This window comes from Mustela erminea, chromosome 7 (genome assembly GCF_009829155.1).
Source record: "Mustela erminea isolate mMusErm1 chromosome 7, mMusErm1.Pri, whole genome shotgun sequence".
NCBI lineage: Eukaryota > Metazoa > Chordata > Mammalia > Carnivora > Mustelidae > Mustela > Mustela erminea.
Window position 1 is genome coordinate 112,089,198 of NC_045620.1, and position 6,367 is coordinate 112,095,564.

The window sequence follows — 6,367 nt, forward strand, 5'->3', positions numbered from 1 at the left end:
TCTTGGATTATCTGGGTGGCCCTTCAATGCAATCACAAGTGTCCTTATAAGAGGGAAGCAAAGGGAGATTTGACTCTGAAGAAGGAAATAAGACATTGAACAATGATGTTCCACTGCCAGCTTTGAAGATGGAGTAAGGATCCCAAAGCCAGAGAATGCAAAGAATGCAGTTCTAGAAGCTGGAAAAGGGAGGGAAAAGGATTCTCCACTGGAGCCACCAAAAGGTGTGCAGCCCTCCTGATACTTTGACTCTGGCTCATTCAACTGATTGCGGATTCTGACCTTTCAGCTGCCAAATGTGTGATAATTTGTTACAGCAGCCATAGGAAACTAATACAACAAACAGTAGGCTCTTGCTTTCCATCTGAATTAAGAGTTTGGGGTCTTGGTGTGCATGTGAAACCATTACCAGTTTTCTAGATGCTATTCTGGAGATCAGTACTGTGGAATACGCCATATACATGAGAAGGAAGAGAACAATATTAACCCAAAGGGCATGCTTCCAAAGCACTGTGGAAGGCTGGGTCCCAGCTGATGTACTACTTTAGAACAAAAGGGTGTTCCCTTAAAAAAACAAACAAACAAAAAACACAGAAGGAATGCTGAAAAGGACTATATATGTGTTCAGCTTTATTCCCACAGTGGACATTTATGATGTCTCAGCCCCTGCTGATAGCTTGACTGAAAGACAATCAAGGGACACATAGGACTTCCATCTATAAATGCCCTGAGCACACCCGAGAGGGGGCATGCTTTAGGGCAAGCTTTGGAGACCAGATGGAAATGAAAAGTTGAAATGGAGCAAAGGAAATTCAGGGAGGCTAGGGAACAGATGTTCCCAGCCAAGAAGTCTGAGCTTGGAGTTATCTTCTGATCATTGGGAGAAAGTGAGTGAGAAGCTCTGGGTCTGAGGTGACTGGGTGTGATGAGTGTTTGTGGGAAGATAAGGGGAGCCTCTCACCTCTCCCTCTGCTAAAGCTTTGGGTCAGACCAAGGACTGTGGATGCTGTTGAGGCCCCGGGAGAGCAAAGTGGTCGAGAAGACGAGACTCACTTTCTCCACCATCTTCTCGGAGCCTCAGAGGGGAGGTCAGACTATTTTGGAAAAAGCTGTAGACACTTCTCCCAAATGGCCTCTTTTTGGTCCCGTTGGCCCCAGCCCATGAACACATTCTATATTTTTCTATTTATGCACGTGTCTGGGTCCAGCCTGCAAAAGTGTTGCTGAAAGCCACTGGGTAGCACCTCTCTCATCCCTGAAGGACTTGTGGTCACTCACTTTCATCTCGGCTTGATAAATGTGTTTTCTGTTTTTTTTCTTTTTTTTCCTGAATCAAACCTACCGACCATAATGTTCTCCGAATAGCTGCAAAACCATCTCGCTTAACCAGTCTAACTTTGGATCCAACTTACATCAAAAGCGAAACAGTAGTGAACAGAATTTACCACCCCAAATCCATGTACCTCCGCTGGCTTCCCAAGAGTTCAGTGTCTGCTGGTTGTGAATGGCAGTGACGCGGGTGGTAAGAAACCAGCTGCCCTCCAGAAACACTCCCATCTGTTTGCTCTGGGGAGACTTGGTGTAGTATGTGCTTCCGTCTCTCCTGGGAGAGGGGATCTGTGGGGCAAGGCAGCATACTGTTCTCATTTTTATATTCTTTCCTCTTGTCCACCCCCATGGCTCCTCCCCTGCCTTTGGCTCTCCAATTTGGCAACTTTGGCAACTGCCACAGTTAGGCACTGAATGAATAGGAGCCTTCACACATGAGTTATTTAGCAGAGGTATCTCAAATGTGATAGCACCTGGCCAGTTTGATATGTTTTTGAATATCACATCTTATGGTATCTCTACAATGTCCCTGTGAGTCAACATAAGTAGTAAGAGTTCCATTGAACATGTCTAGAAAATCGAAGTCTGGAAGTGTTGGGATTTTACCAAGGTCACGTTAGGTTCTGTTTCTTACTCTGCTCTCTTTGCCATGACATTGTGAAGCTTTGGTTCATTTAGTTGACCTCCAGTAAAGTTCTAACCGTTCTCATTTTTGCAAGTGGGGAGGAGACTAGGACCTAGGCATCTGAGTTTTGACCAGCTATAAATCATGCCAATTAGGTTGTAACTGGGGTCCCATAGATTGGAAAGTCTCAGTAAAATCATCACTCTATCTATAACCCAAAAGGACACCTTGGTAATTCTGAACCACAGCAGTGAAATCACAATACCGACTTTGTTTTCTGACTGCGGGTCTCTTACTAACGTTAGGTCATTTTGTTGGGAGTGAGGATGGGAGGCTCCTGGCATAGTGATTTCCAGAAAGAAAACTCTTACTCTTGGGTGCATATGAATGAAGATTCACAGCGCCCAGTGGATGCTGCCAGCCGCTTGTTCCCCTTTCCATCGGGGCGCTGCCACTCCACATCGGAGTCCACACGGGAGGTTAACTGGGATTTCCCTTCTCTCAGTGGCCCTATCCCCTCACAGTCCCGTCTGCCTTTGGACCCACCGTTCCCAGGGCTCGCTTCCTCAGCCACGTATATTCAGCCTGAAGGAACAGCAGCAGATACTTCGGGTTCTTCCCAGAGGAACCCAATTCCCCCCAATCAAATCATGTTTATCTTGCAACTATTAACTTCTTTTCTGCACAGCCTCCATGAGTTAATTGCACGAACAGAGTTTCCATCTCTGCTGCTTCTTACAAAAGATAATTTCCCAGCAGAAGATGGGAGCAGGAGTGGAGGCAAGGGGAGGGCGAGGAGGGAAGAAAATCCCACCCTGTCACACTCCAGAGTGTTCAAAGTGATCGTGGAGCCCTTTCTCCCCTATCCATTCCTTCAACACATGTTGACTGAGTATTTGCCTGGTGGCAGGAATTGCGTGCGACGTGGGATGTGAATATCTATAGGGTAGGGTCCTTGACCTAAGGGAGTTCATGGTTTAGAAACAGAAGCAGGCTTATTTTAAAGTGAGGTGGAATTACAATGCTAGAGAAATGCCCGGAGAAGTACGAACGAGGAGCACCCGCAGCCCTTAGTGACTGGAAACCTCCTGGGGAAGGAAGCTCGGGGGGGGCCCATTTCCCAGGTAGGGACACTGAAGCCCGGCAGACAGAGACCCTGGCGCCCAATCTCGGGCTGCCACGTCGGTGAGGGGCGGGCCCTCCAGCACGACAGCGCTCTGGTGTGACAGGCACTCTGGTTTCGCCACAAGTAAGAGCCTCAAGGTCCTCAGAGTGGGCCTGGGAACAGCTCCACTGGGGGAGACTGAAGAGAACTTCCGGGCACAAGAAGACAATTTCTAAGAGGTCCTGGGAGGAACTGATGTGATCCCAGTATGAGGTGTGAGGGCTTTGGGGTTCCAGAAAACTTCCTCAGGGTGGGGTGAGGCGAGGCCAGGCAGCAGCAGGGGAGGGAGATTGAGCAAGACCGTGGGCAGCACCTGATAACTGTTAGTAAGTTTAGCCTCTGCACCTGTCACTTCATCCCCCTCAACACCCCCAAGAGGGAAAGTCATTCTCCCCCTCTGTCTCTGTCTCTCTTCTTTACTTTTTTAAACTATTCTTTTTTCCTCTCTTTTATTATTTTTTATTTTTAGGGAGAGAGAGAGAGAAAGCACTTTTTTGGTGACAGGGAAAGGGAGAGGGAGAGAGAGAATCTGAAGCGGACTCCATGCCCAGCGTGGAGCCTGACATGGGGCTCAATCCCAGGACCCTGAGATCGTGACCTGAGCTGAACTCCAGAGTGGGGTGCTCAACCGCCTGAGCCACCCAGGCTCCACCCCCGTCTCTTCTTTAAACAGATGAGAAAACTGTGGCTTCAGAGGGCAAGCCGTTCCTTCCAGATGGCACCCGTAGTTTGAACCCTGGTACCCCGACTTCAGAGGCTGGGTCCTTGGCTGCTACATTAATGCAGAGACCAGAAGAGCCTCGATGTTAGGGTGAAGCTACAGATACCGGGTATTTGACTAGCGCAAAAGGGGGCTTCAGAGTGCACTAGCTGGTTACTGACTACTTGTTAGGGGCTTTATCTTATTTTTCTTTTTAAGATTTATTTATTTATTTATTTGAGAGAGAGAGTTGCGGGGGGCAGAGGGACAGAGAATCTCAAGGAGACTCCCTGCTGAGCACAGAGCCCCACGCAGGGTCAGTCTCACAATCCTGCCATCCTGACCTGAGCTGAAATCATAGGTGGGACGCGTCATTGACTGAGCCACCCACGCTCTATCTCATTAATCCTTACAGTCTCTCCCCGAGGACAGCGGAGTTACTGTCCTGTTGCAGGTGAGGACACTGAGTTACAGAGATGTTGAGCAACTTCCTCCAAGGTCACACAGCTAGTGCGGTGTGGGTCAGAACTTGAATTCAGGTGCATCTGATTGAAAGTAAGTATGGTTACATGCTTACCATGGTACTACGTAAAGTAAAAAAATAAGCTAATGTCACAAATGATGTTTTGACGTTCTAAACCAGGGGTTCTTCCCTGGGGCACGTTTAGCCTTGAGGAGATGTGGGGCAATGTCTGGGAGCATTTTCGATGGTCACAGCTGAGAGGAGTCTGCTACTGGCATGTCCTGGGCCAAGGCCAGGGATCCTGCTCCACGGCCTATAATGCAACAAAGAATCCCCAAAATGTCAATAATGCCAAGGTTAAGAAACCCTGGTCTAAATTTAAATAAATTCGAACGCATTTGGAAGAAATAGCATGTTTTTTATTCCACTATAAATTCCAAGGTCAAAGGATCCTGATTCCAGTTTCCTTCCAACTTTGTTTCTTGCAGAAGCTTTTGGGCAATGGAACTACGGTGCCCATCCCCATGGGTGATGAGTGCCACGGGTGGGCAGGCCCCTAGCCCTGAGACCCGGCCGGGTCCAGAAGCAACCTCACCAGCCGCCGGGGGAGGCATGATTAGGGCTCCTTGGAGATGGGGCAGCTGTTTCTTATTTGCTAGTTGTTGGGTATTCTTCAGGAGACAGTTAAACCCGCTCAAATGTAAAGAATTTTTTGAATATAACAATGTATCAGGGCTGCAGCCTATCCTCCTGCAGGTCCTACCCTGGGGATGAGTCAGGGCTGAAATCCCTGGTGTGATGGGTTCTAATTTGACATGGACACCAGATAAGCTAGCAAAGACTCAACTCTCCTCAGGCCTAGGTGTGAGCAGCTGACTTTTCCATTCTTTTGGTTGAGAAAATATATAATGACCCCTTAACAACTCTGAACCGAGGAACACCCTAAAGTGAACTTAACATTTTATTAATCATGGAAACATCTACACTTTTGAAAAATTGTAGTGCCGGCATAAGGCAGGGGTGACTTACGTGGTCTGCAGACAGTGCTTGGCCCGTATAGGTTCGTGGACTATGCTGTTATTCCAAGTTCTCCCAAGACTCTGGGGCTGCGGGACCAGCAATGCTGCCCTAGACCTCTGTGCACAAAAGTTATTCTATTCCCTAGTTGAAGAATTTATTTTGGGGCAGAGGGCCAGTTGGCAAAATCGGAACATTTTACACATTATTGTTGCACAATAAAAAATTCAAATGTTAAACATTTTCAGTTTTCACAGTTGTTGGAAAGAAATTAAACCCTTGGATGAAAACCAAAGAAATAATGGGATCTATGACCCCTGTCCCAAACTCTTCTCCTGTCAGTCTGCCATGGCCTTGCTGTTCTTGCATTTGAAAATCTTTCCTTGTCCATGAGACAAGCACCATCCAGTAAAAATATAATGCTAGCCACATCGGCCATGTAAAACTTTCTGGTAGCCATGCTAAGAAAGTAAAAAGAAAGGTAAAATTAATTTTAATAGCCTATTTTATTTAATCTAATATGGCAAAAATGTTATCATTTCAATATGTGGTCAATATTTTAAAAATTATTCATTATTCATAAATACTGGAAATAATACAGGTACTGACATATACACTGTAACACTAATATTGTACATGATCAAACAATGAAGTGTAGCGCTACCCAGACAATAAAGTTGTGTTTAGCAGAAAGGTATTTTACACTAGTTCCATTTTAAAATTTAAAATTAAATTAATCGAAAGGATATAAAATGTAAAACTCCATGTTTCAGTCACACAGGTCCTATCTCAAGGGTTCAACAGCCACATGCGGAGAGGCAATATTGGACAACACAGCTCTAGCCCTTACATGTGATTTAACAGGCCTCTAGAAACCTTACAGAGCCCATCATCATGGGTCAGTGGTTTTGGAGAGAAGTTCTAGAACCTTCTCTGTGGGACATCAGAGCAGACCGGTGGTGGTTGTTGGGAAGATTTGGGTTTATGTTGAACATAAAAACTTCCTGTGGTGTCAGGGCATTTCAGGCCGGTGTTCCCCTGTGGAGATGAAGTATTGTCTGCCATTTT